A 13606-nucleotide genomic window follows, 5' to 3' on the forward strand; every position below is an offset into this window, starting at 1 on the left:
GTTTTTTACGTTTCTGCCGCTCCGCACGCCTGCTTGTGTTGCTTACGTTTAGTGCTCGAAATTAACTTGGGTTTTTTATTGAACCAGCAATGTGGCGCTGATAGCCTGCTCCCTTCCTACTGTCCACACACACACGCCCACGCCTCAGTGGAGCTGACACTTCAGGCACTGCTTGCAAAGTGTTTCGTTCATGCAGCACCAAAACCTAATTTGATCGATGTTAACTAAACTTAGTGTACTTGGTTAATCCTCGTTCGTTGTGATCTCATTCTCGCGACGCTCCTATGGTTCGTTTATCGGTCTTGGGCTTTGCTGTTGCTGAATGTTATTGATGTGTCGTTCACGATCGATCCGGCTCAGGAGCCGACTCTTCGAAGTCACCTATTGGAACCGGCTCTATTATGGGTGCCGTTTTCTCCATTTTGTATTTTACACATTAATTTAGAAGCACTGTATTTGATATTTGTATTGTGGCACTTTTTGTTGTGGAGCTGCTTTAATATTTTTTCGTATTGGGTGATTTGTATTGACTGTTTCATTTGTTAAGTTATTTTGTCGAAGTGGCGCTATTTTGTAAATTTCATAATTGGTTGTAATACGTTTTTTGTTATAAAGCATTGTTATGCAGCTGTTTTGCTCGTCGCAAGTGCCTATTGCGCTGCTTCTTATCTCGGACCGTACCCGTTCAATTGCTTTTCTGTACTCGCTTCCGTGCTGCTTATTGTCTCGGGCCATGCCTGCTCTGCTTACTGCTTTAATGTCTCGCTTTCTGCGCTGCCTATTATCTCGGGCCGTGCCCGCTCTAATGCTTTAATGACTCGCTGTCCGCGTTGTTTACTTCGGGCCGTGCCCGCTCTAATGCTTTAATGACTCGCTGTCCGCGTTGTTTACCTCGGGCCGTGCCCGCTCTAATGCTTTGCCGTACTCGCAGCCCGCGTTGTTTCTTATCTCGGGCCGTGCCCGCTCTAATGGTTTACTGTACTCGCAGTCCGCGTTGTTTATTATCTCGGGCCGTGCCCGCTCTGCTGGTTACTGTACGCGCAGTCCGCATCGTTTATTATCTCGGGCTGTGCCCGCTCTAATGCTTTACTGTACTCTCAGTTCGCGTTGTTCATAATCTCGGGCCGTGCCCGCTCTGTAATGCTTTAATGGCTCGCAGTCTGCGCGGTTTCTTATCTCGGGCCGTGCCCGCTTTAATGGTTTGCTATACTCGCAGTCCGCATCGTTTATAATCTCGGGCCGTGCCCGCTCTAATGCTTTACCGTACTCGCAGTCCGCGTGGTTTATTATCTCGGGCCGTGCCCGCTCTAATGCTTTGATGACTCGCTGTCCGCGTTGTTTACCTCGGGCCGTGCCCGCTCTAATGCTTTGCTGTACTCGCAGTCCGCGTTGTTTATTATCTCGGGCCGTGCCCGCTCTGCTGGTTACTGTACGCGCAGTCCGCATCGTTTATTATCTCGGGCTGTGCCCGCTCTAATGCTTTACTGTACTCTCAGTTCGCGTTGTTCATAATCTCGGGCCGTGCCCGCTCTGTAATGCTTTAATGGCTCGCAGTCTGCGCGGTTTCTTATCTCGGGCCGTGCCCGCTTTAATGGTTTGCTATACTCGCAGTCCGCATCGTTTATAATCTCGGGCCGTGCCCGCTCTAATGCTTTACCGTACTCGCAGTCCGCGTGGTTTATTATCTCGGGCCGTGCCAGCTCTAATGCTTTACCGTACTCGCAGTCCGCGTTGTTTGTTATCTCGGGCCGTGCCCGCTCTAATGCTTTACTGGCTCGCAGTCCGCGTGGTTTATTATCTCGGGCCGTGCCAGCTCTAATGCTTTACCGTACTCGCAGTCCGCGTTGTTTGTTATCTCGGGCCGTGCCCGCTCTAATGCTTTACTGGCTCGCAGTCCGCGTGGTTTATTATCTCGGGCCGTGCCAGCTCTAATGCTTTACCGTACTCGCAGTTCGCGTTGTTTATTGTCTCGGGCCGTGCCCGCTCTGATGCTTTACTGTACTCGCTGTCCGCGTTGTTTATTGTCTCAGGCCGTGCCCGCTCCGCTGCTTGATTGGACTCGTGTCCGATGCTGCTTGTATGTAAAGTACTGCACAGGTTCTCGATTACGTGATTCGTGGACTGCACTGACTCCGTACCTGGTCTAATTCTGGTGATTTGCTGCCTTTTATTGGGTTAATTTTGTGTTGCCTGTGCTATGTTTTGTTTCATGATTGGCATGTACCTTTCTTGCAGAAATTCTACTTTTACGATTCCGTGTTTTAACATATTCATCAACGCCGTGGGCAGCGGTTGCTATTGCCTTAGAACTTTTTTAGTGGCCGAAGTTTTGCGCATTTACCGATCACGGGTTGCTTTGGCGTACTGCTGTGCAAATTCCGTGCCTCAATGTTAAGTATCCGATCCGGTTTGTCGTTGCTTTATGTCTTATGGTTTGTGCTGATGTTAATTTCCCTGGTCCTTTGGTTTTGGGGGTGTTCTCCAAGGACAGTCTGTCCTTGGTTCTGCATTTGGTGCTTCCTGACATTTGTTTTGACATTAATTTCGCTACCCCTGTTATATTTGCTTTGTTCGCATCATGACTTACAAGGTGTCTAATAATCATCAGTAAAATGTTATAGCAGTCAATGATAATGGAAAGTTTAATTCTCGGGCCGTGCCTGCTCTAATACCCACTGGACTCGTAGTCAGCGCTGCTGCGATCACGGGCCGTGCCCGCTCTATTAACCTGGACTCGTAGTCCGCGCTGCTGCGATCGCGGGCCGTGCCCGCTCTATTAACCCTGGACTCGTAGTCCGCGCTGCTGCGATCGCGGGCCGTGCCCGCTCTAATAACCACTGGACTCGTAGTCCGCGCTGCTGCGATCGCGGGCCGTGCCCGCTCTAATAACCACTGGACTCGTAGTCCGCGCTGCAGCGATCGCGGGCCGTGCCCGCTCTAATAACCACTGGACTCGTAGTCCGCGCTGCTGCGATCGCGGGCAGTGCCCGCTCTAAATACCCACTGGACTCGTAGTCCGCGCTGCTGCAGTCGCGAGCCGTGCTCGCTCTTATACCCTCACCCATCTTGTTCGGGATACCTGATGTTTGAGTAAGTAATTCATGTACATATATATCTATTTATTTATATATCTATTTAATATATCTATTTAATTGCAAACAACTGGAGGCGGTTGTAAGATTTTTATACAGACGTCAAATGAATATACTGTTATAACGTACTGCCACGACAGCTCGCGCTCGCTCAAATATCCTACTCCTTATGCTCCTAGATATCAACACGGGCCGTGCCCGTTCCTATGCTCATAGACTCATAGTCTGAGTTTTTTCTGCACAGCGGGCCGTGCCCGCTCTTATTCCCTTTGGACTCGTAGTCCGCGTTTTGCTACGACGGCGTCCAAAAGTTGTGCCCCTCAAAGGCTTAATGTATTGTTAGTCCGCAGTGTTTTCTCATGCTGATCACGTCAACGTTACGCTTATCATACGCTTCTAAAATAGCCTCAAGCAGTGTATACAAGTACTTTGTATACAACGAACCTAATAAATGTATGCTATCAAAACATGAGCGCAACTGTAATACACACGTATCAGCAAATAACACTTTAATCTTGAACGCCTTATTCAAGCTTGTTTATAACTGTTTTCCTTCCAGAATACGTGAACCAGGTAAAGGATCCTCCTGTGGGTAATTATATCTTTTTATATTTTTGGGGATAGGCTCCGCCCCCGCCGTACAAGTACGGCAGGATCTGCGAGGTTCCAGACGCTGCGGACCTGGGCTTCGACGGGGCTTTCGCCAAAGACTCTATATACACTATATTCACTATTACTAATTGTCATACGTGTTTATTGGGATTAAATCTTTCTTGCTGCACTTTGTTTCTAGAGTTTTCCTGCTAGAACTGAAAGCTCCGCGTAGGTTCTAGCGGGAAACTCGAAATCACGCCACTTTTCTCAGCCAATCACCAACTCCCACCTGTCCTTAAAAGACCTCCCTCATACCTGTTCTCCCCTGCTTGCAGACGCTGACATACGTTTTCACCCTCCTCCTTCCCCACCGCCTCCAGTTCGGTCCCGCCGGTTGCCCAGGGGATAGGCTCCGCCCCCGCCGTACAAGTACGGCAGGATCTGCGAGGTTCCAGACGCTGCGGACCTGGGCTTCGACAAAGACTCTATATACACTATATTCACTATTACTAATTGTCATACGTGTTTATTGGGATTAAATCTTTCTTGCTGCACTTTGTTTCTAGAGTTTTCCTGCTAGAACTTGTTTTTTAATTGCCATGAAATTAACCTGATGAGCCCAGGCATGTTTTGTCTCTTGTCGGCTGCTTCTTTGGTTCAGAGATTATTAGACTAACACAGACTGGACCTGACAGGTCACATGACATTTCATCTCATAATTGATATATCTCGATATCAAACATATATATATTTACTGATTGTATATTTACAATCTGGCAACACGTGTGAGCTTCGCATCTGTGGAGGAACAGGTGGGGCACTAAACTCTATCCTGTGTTTGAATATTACTGATTGCTCCTTTAATTTGTTTGTCGCAACATATTGAATTTAAGTGAATTTATTTAAGCATACTCTGTTTGATTCATTTTGTTTATTTACATTTTTTAATCAGCATTTTAGCTAAGTATAATAAGTCGGTAAAGCTATTGCTAGAAATGCTGTACAATGTGACAGGTCACATGACATTTCATCTCTGTAAATACATGCCCAAAAATGTTGCTCAACTCACGTTAAATGCATCCACTTCCACTGGATTTGCACAAGCAGATTAGTGACACAGCAGGAGGAATCCATACTGCTGTATAATGGTGCCGCCGTTTTGACTAACTGCCCCAACTTTAGCCTGGCATGGAGCAGATTGTGTCTAAACCAATATCTGTAAAAAAAACAAACAAACAAAAAAAAAACATATATATATATATATGGACCTGTGCTGGTCCATATATGGGATGGGCAGGTGGCGCCTTTCTTCCTTGAAATTTGATGGGCTGAGAGTTTATCCTTTTTTATCATTTACATTGGCAATAACTAATATTAGTCAATTTAACATTTTAGTTATTTATTTCACTTAAATTAAGATTTTGTGTTGAGCTAACTGTAAATATTTAGTCAATTAACTTTATAAGTTATAAGTATGCATTGTTTCATACTTTAGTTTGTTTTTTCTACATGGTATAAATAACTTAAAGTTCAATTAAGAATTATATTTTTTGTTGTTACTCATAACATGAACAGCATGTATATTCAGGTATTAAGCAAACATGCTGAGTTTAGGCATCGTAAGCTTTTGTCAGAAGAGCTTCAGTCAGTATTTTCTTGTTTGAACTGTGCGGTACATCATGGAAATCTATGTGGGTTGCAGCCTCCGAATCTGCCCTTCACCATTCCTTCAGTCCCATTTCCACACTCAGGGTTGGCAGGTATATACAGCAGCACGCAAACAGTGTGCTGCACCAATGGAAACAAGTATTGATTATTTTTCTCTTGAACAGGTAATCACTGAGCTTCAGTAAGGTTGCAAAACATACCTAGTTAATTTACCACCACCACTAACATAGTAGGAATGGATATTTTGGATAGTGAAACACATAAATATATTTACTGATCAGCTACAGAGTCAGGGACTTGTTGTCCATTGCAATCTTGCAACCCACGTGAGCTTTGCATCTGGGCAGGAGCAGGTGGTTTCATTTTTTCAAAATTGGACTTCTGTAGCTGTTTCACACAGTTGCTTTCATTTATTATTGATTGCTCCTTTAATTTGTTTGTTATTATTTTTTTATTTTAGCATATTTTTGTTGTATTAACTTTGACCTTAAAACAATAATAAAACTATCCCTGGTGTCTGACATCTGGCAATATTTTCATGAGCATTTCCTGTAATATCCTTCTGAATGAAAACAAATGTGGAAATGAAGTTTGAACCAATGCCACATGTTTGCCAGTAAAAGTGAAGATTTGTATTCTGATTGTTTTTGTTCCATGTTTTTGTCATTTCTGAATTTAAAAGACAAACTGAAAAGTTGCTGCATGAGTTAAATTTGTTAATGTATCTGATTTTGTAATTACTATGTAATTAATGTGTAATACAGGCAGAGTAGTCCTTATTTTATTAATTCTAATGAATATCAAAATGAAATGTTTTGGATAATCAAATAAATATGCAGATGATGAGGCCAGGCATGTTTTCTATCTGATGGCTGCTTCTTTGGTTCAGACAAATAAACAAATAGACCAATGTTTGTTATAAAGGCTGGAATTGGCATGGCATCTCGCTTAATATTTAATCCCTGTAAAATCTCTGTACATGCCCAAAATGTCTCTCAACCCACATTAAAAGGCAACCACATCTACTGGATTTGCACTAGCATATCACCATAAATTCCTTTAGTGTAAATTAATCTTTTATAGAATGTATAAACATGCCATTTAATATATTTTTGTATTCTTTTTTTGTAGATGAAGAAAAGACTGGGCATGTAGTTTTCAAAAGCTGAATAAAAAAATAAAAATACAAATAAAATTGTATTTTTTTTCACTGACTCCAAAAGTTTAGTAAGATCACTAATAAACTAATATTAGTTCATTTATGTTAATGGCATAATCTTGCCAACAAAACAGAATGGGCACTAATTATTCCATATATTGTACAATAAGCTGATTGAGTTATTATTGTGATGTGTTGACTGCACTACCTCCATTACACGCACAATATAAAAGACTCTACGTTTATACTATTATACTTTATTTTATTGTTTTTATTGTATTTTTATTGGTATCTATCTAATAATAACACCACATTTAAGTCACTACATCTAGTCAAATACACCACGTTTGAGTGATGCTAAAGGAAACCCACTTTAGTTTCCCTAAAAAATCATGTTTTTTATAGTTTCATAGAACGGTGCAATTTTAGATTAAATCTCTTTTTTTTATAGATTTATAAAAAAAATAATAATAAACTGCAAATTTGGCATGTAGTTTTCAAGAAAAGACACATGAAAGTTTATTCCTTTCACAGTCTGAGAAATCTCTAATTAAAATGTTTTAAAAAAATGTTCCTCAATACAGATCTCCACACATAATCATAGAATCATTTATCATATCAGCATCTATAACAAAACTGAGTAGCACTTTATAATACAGCCTGTGTTTAAGAGGTTAAGTACTGTGAAGTTACAGAGTAAGAACGGTAAAACACTGTATATTAATACATATTAATAATACAGCCCACTCCCTGTTGTTTCTGTTACTTACTGAGTAAATACTTTGTGCTTGATGAGATGTGGGTTTATTAACCATTAAAATAAAACCTTGTGGTTTCTGTGTATTAATAAATACATTTTCTTCACAACATTCTGCATTCCTGATTGTGTTATTGAAGATATATAAACATTATTGTATTTTAGTCTTGACATTACGAACTATATGTTTTCTTCCTACTTCACTCTGACTGTTTTAAAAGCATAAATCATATTCAAAATCTTCTATTTCAAAATCAATATAAAGTTATTAGAATTATAATTCCCTGCAGTGTGACTGGAATGAAGCCTTCATAAGTGAAAAATGATTATACATTGTTTTATATGAAAATTGCACCACAAGTTTAGGGTTCTCCTGTGCTTTATTTGTCCCTAAATTAAGTGTTTTGTAAATACTGATTCATAGAGAGCAGTTACACCATAAGTACAAGGTAAGTTTCATAAAGTTACCTAGTTGTTACACTCTTGTTCCTGATTGTTCTTTATTTATACCCGCAGTTAAAGTACCTGTAGGACCCGGTAAGTATTTTGAATCTACTGCAGACAAACCAAGTCTCCCTGAAGCTGCGGGAGTCTCCCGCTTTTCGGCAGTGGCTCCCTGATGCCCGCGAGTCACATATAATCTCCCGGAATTCAGAACGAGGGCCCCAAGAGCGCACTGCACACAAACGCTTTTTTTCTCTAGTCGCGTGTGGGAAGGAGAGAGAGAAAACAGAGAGGGTTCTGATTGGCCTGTTCTCTGCAAAGAGTCTGTGAGACAGCCAATCAGTTTTTAGTGTGGGCAGGCAGTGTTTTTCCCCCCTCCGGGACGCGAATTGTTCAGTGAGTGAGAGATAGCAGATCATGGCGGAGGCAGGGAAAGCAGAGGCAGGGCCTTCCAAAAAGAAAAAAAATATAAAACTCATTTCACCTCTGAGTACTCTAAATTTAAAACAAAAAAAGTAAAATTAATTAAAATAAAAGTAAAGTTTCGCTATCCTTTGGTGTGTGTGCAAGTTTTTCTTTTAACCTCCCTGAAATCAACTTTTGCAACTTGGGATGTCTGGTACTGGTTCATCCAGAGTAAGTAAGTTACACTTACAATTACAAGTAAACTATGTAATTAATGATGTAAATTCATACTTTCATTATGGTAGTACAGCAAAATGAAAGCAATAGCATTCAGCTTGTATGGCAGTGCTGGTTGTGTTTGACCTTTGGCAGTGAAGAGGTTATCTGCTTCTATTTGCAGTCCGGTCTCTGCAGCAGAGCGAAGGGCAGCTCTCAGATGTGGGAAATTTTGTCACAACATCAGAATGTAAACACAGTCCATGCTAAAATTTGACTGAGGCTCCATGGATGATGTTTTTTTTCCTTGTTTAACTGCCCAGATGGAGCTTTTCCGCTCTGCCCCCAAACACACACACACACACACACACACCCCAGTACACTTATGTTTGCGGTGTATAGCTGTGTTGTGTATGTGTGTGTGTGTTTGTGTGTATATATGTGTGTGTATGTGTGGGGGTGGGGGGTTAAGGCAGAGTTTTTCTCGGAATTCAGCTTTTAGAGTCTGATCAAGTTGTAACTGGAGCGTTTAGCTTTGTTGTGTACAGTCTGTGTGCACAGGCTGTTTCCAGAACAGTAGACACGTAGTAAAGTTCTTTCAGCTCAGCTGAGGAGTCAGCGTCTGTGGTTTGAGCGAGTGGTGGGTTTTGAAAAGAATCTCCATCAGCAGGTCCTGTTACTGCTCCCCTCCCCCTCCGGCGCACAAACAGCAGTGGAAGAGGAGCGCAGTGAAGAGAGAAATGAGAGCAGAAGCTGAACCACAACAACTGAATCTCTGAAATGTGGGCTGTGCTTCAGCTTCAGCAACGAAAAATACGTATTTTGCACGGAAAGTTCGCTCTACCTTAAATAGTGCAAAAAGTATTTTTTCTCATAAAAGTAGGGGAAAATATACATGTTAATGTATTTAAATAAAACAAAAACAAGAATATGTAGCTTAAATAGGTTAACACAGCGGGTCTTACGGTTGTCAGACAACCCACACAGAAACTTCTGTGTGCCTTTTGGAAAAAAACATATTTTTGAGTGTTTGAGCAGTACTAGTTAACAGAGAGCATTAGAAAATCTCCAACACTAAACACTTTTAAATCCAGACTGAAAACATACATGTTTGATCAGATGTTCAGCTCAGCTTAAAACGCTTCAGCTTCACACACTGTTATTCTGTAACCGCACTTTTATATCTTGGTTTATTCATGCTTTATTTTTATTTTATATTTATTTCCAATTCTTTGTTGTTCTTTTACATGTTTTTAATTTTACTTTTCTTTGTTTTAATCATGTTTGAATCAATCATGTTTTATTCTATTTTAGTTTTTATTTCCATTTTTACTGTTATTCTTTTACATTGGTCTTTTACATGTTTTTGTAATTTGACTTCTCTTTTGTATTTTCTAATATGTAAAGCACTTTGAATGACCATTGTGTATGAAAGGTGCTATATAAATAAACTTGCCTTGCCTTGCTGTACCTTTTAAAAGTTTGGTCACGACTTAAATTCAGTGTTTTTTTATTATTTGTTCTTTAAATGTTCTGCTTTGTAGATTAATACTAAAGTCACCCAAACTATGACGAAAAACATATGGAAAGTCTTAAACAAAGCAGAATATGTTTTATATTTTAGATTCTACAAAGTAGCACCTCAAACAAACAGAGACAGCTTTGCACATCTTGCCATGTTCTCAGTCAGCTTTATGTGCATTTTTTTGCAAATGTGTCTCAATGTGTTTGAGAGCATCAGTTGTAAAGTTGTGAAGAGGTAGACTTAGTATAAAGTGAATAACCCTATTTGATTAATGATTTTAATCCAAATAAATATTATGGCAAGAACTTCTCAACTAGGTCAGACAATCTGAAGGTATCCTCAAGTGCCGTTCATAAGACCATTAAAAACGTTATGATGGAACTGGCCCCCAGTATAAGTTAATGAGAAGAAACCAGCCTCAGAAACCACAAGTTAACGGCACCCCAGACAAGAAACACCCAAATGCTTCACAGAGTATTTTGCTTTGTTTAACACTTTTAATAGTACTATATTTCAACAGTCATTATGTGTTCCCTCATAATCTGGATGGCCTCAGCATTAATTTACAATGTGGAAAAAAAATAATAAATAAAAACATTAAATGAGAAGGTTTGTCCAAACTTTTGACCAGTAGTATATGTGAACATTCAGTAAACTCTATAGGACAGAGTTACAGGAAGCACTTCTACAGCTTAATCTTTTATTTAAAACTGCATTCTTTCAGTTTAAGTAAAACACATATTCCATCTAGAGTAAACTCAGTTTTAATTTAATTAATTTGAATTAAAAACAGTGTTTAAAGGTTCAAAGGACTTAAAGGATCGTGCCACTGATTTAATTACAATAGGATAGTATACTTGTATTAATGCAATTACACAATGTATAGAGAAAAAATCTGAAAAACACTTTTTTATATTTGTAATAAATAAAACATACAGAACTGGAAAAAAAAAATAAGAGAGCACTTCAGTTTCTGAATGAGTTTCTCTGACTTTGCTATTTATAGCTATATGTTTGAGTAAAATGAAGATTGTTGTTTTATTCTATAAAACACTTTTGGTTCTCTATGTTACCAGTTTACTTCCTCCTACTGAAGTAAAAACACACATATGAAGATAACTGTTTAGGAATTAAAGTAATCTCAGAGAAACACAGAAACCTGTGAGCTCAGCAACACCAAACGCAGGCTCTGGGTGACAATAAAAGAGACAACAACAAAATCACAGATAAACACAGAACTCTATGCAGGTTGCTTTGTCTAGTCAGGACCACTGACTTGAGCATGTTCTCCCCCACCAGTCTTACACATTGCTTTTGGATAACTTTTTGCCACTCGAGGGGTGCCAGTAACGAGGGGGCGGAGTTACCAATGAACACAAGTGGGAGCAATGAAGACAGGGGCAAAGACAAGGAGAGCACAGAGCCACGTACAAGAAAGCACATGGCTAGGAAAACAGACAGGCACAGGAAAAGATGCTAAAAATAAAGATAGAGCAGGAAAGCACCGGAACAGGATGAGAAGAAAACACATCAACAATAAAGAAAATGCTTAAAATCTTAAAATTCAACAATTGGTTTCAAGTGAATAAAACAAGTAACATTAACATAAAGGAAGCTATTGTGTTTTTGCTATTGCTTCCATCGTTTATTAAAATGCCTCTACTTACATGCCTGCTTTGCTGCTTTCAGACGCTGGCAGTTTGTGAATTTCTGAAAAAAAAAATGATTAAAGAAATTATTCCACTACAGTGAACAATGGAAAAACATTAATAATATATATATATTTTATTTATGCAATAATTATTTTAAATAATTATTTATTTACTGAATTATTTACTTCTTTACTCTTGTTTTTCACAGTGCATTACAGACAGAAATCAGCATTCTTATATTTGTTTCATGGCTGAAACACAATTTAGGTTGGAAAGGGTACAAAACATTTCCCTTTCATCAACTAAACAAGTAATTTAACACTGTCTTAATTCGTTTAATTAGCTTTTTAATGCTTTATCTGCTTTATATACATTTCTTAGTCATTCATATTTTTTCTACTTTTTTTGTATTACTTAACATAGTCAAGATGTGTTGCTGAAATAAGAAATGTATTTCTTATTATTTTATTAAAAAGGAGTTATTTTTTAGTGTACACATTAACACACATGTAGCCAAATGTAAGCAACCCCAACAACTAGAGATTTTAACCCTTTCAGACCCTGTTTCCAGCATAGTGGACATTTCAGTTTATCATAACAGTTTATCTCGGCTCACAATATGTACACTACAATCTAATTAGGCAAAGTAAACATTTTCCGCACTAGGTTATACGTTAATTTTACTAGTTAGGGATGACTTGTGAAACAAAAACAAAAAAATTACCAAGCAATAAAGCAAAAAAAAAAAAAAAAAAAAAAATATATATATATATATATATATATATATATATATATATATATATATATATATATATATATATATATATATATATATTTATATAGAGTGCACTGAAAACAGCATATATATCATATTTTTTTTCATCACTGTAAAATAATTCAGGGCTTAAATCAAAAAGAAGTAAAAAGAAGACGCAGCCCTCTTTTCTCTTTTCTGTGTAGCATGTGCTGAGGAATGCTAAATGGAACATAAACAATGCTAATGTGGAACTGGTGCAGAGTACTGGGCCCGCCCCGCCCCCACTCCCACTCCCACTCACTCAGTTGCTTGTGAAATCTGAGCTTCTTGTGGGCTTGTGTTCTGGTCTGTTTTCCTGCGCTGTTTAAGTGATGGAAGATGCTGCCGTGTCCGGCTGCCATCGCGACGAGAGCGGCGGTCCGTTCATGTTCCTCAGCAAACAGCCCGTAATTTTATTTATGGCGAAATTAACATTAGTCACTGCTGGTGGTAAGGGCATGTAACCGAGTTACAGCGCGGCATCCTGTTGACGGACATCCTTATCGATTTATGTGCAAATAGATGTCTTACTCGAGTTTTAATCATATTCATATAAAACACATTTTTTGTTGCTGAACAGCAAAGCAAGGTTTAAAAACAGTTATGAACTGCAGGAATAGGCTCGGTTATGCAAATATAGTAGTAGTAGTAGTGTTAAAGTTTATCTGTATAAAGTTTATAATTATAGTGTGGGTGACTTACCTCTTGTAATGCCAGCAGCGCTCCGGATCCTTTCAGTTTTTATTATGTTATTTAAAAAGTTTTTTTAATTTTTTTAAATGACTACAGTTATTTATTTATTTATTTTTTTATATCCACCTTGTGTGTAATTCAAGTCAAGGATTTTATTTTTAAAAAATTACTTTAGAAGAAAAAAAAAACGTAAAAGCATTTTGTTTTATTTATTAATACATTTTAAATGTAATTTAAATGATTAATAAATCTTCACGAATGCAAACACTCACGAAAACACAGTTTTCAACCTCAGTGCATCAATGTCTAATGAACAAACTAAAAAAAACACAGGAAAGAAGATTTCGTAAGATTGTATCAGATTTTATTTGGCTACGTATGAGATATGTCATGCATGCCAAGATATAATGTATTCAGTATAAAAATGGAAATGTGTTAAAAAAGGAGAAAAGCATTTATTTCTTTGGGAAAAAAAACTGATTATACAAAGTGTACAAAAATAAAGCAAAACATAAAAAAAAAGATATTTCAATTCAGGACTGCCACCACTGCTTCAGTAAAATGGAGAGGGTTTTGTTTTTCCATGCTTGCTTTGTGTCTTATGT

Source organism: Astyanax mexicanus, chromosome 1 (assembly GCF_023375975.1).
Source record: "Astyanax mexicanus isolate ESR-SI-001 chromosome 1, AstMex3_surface, whole genome shotgun sequence".
In the NCBI taxonomy this organism is placed as follows: domain Eukaryota; kingdom Metazoa; phylum Chordata; class Actinopteri; order Characiformes; family Acestrorhamphidae; genus Astyanax; species Astyanax mexicanus.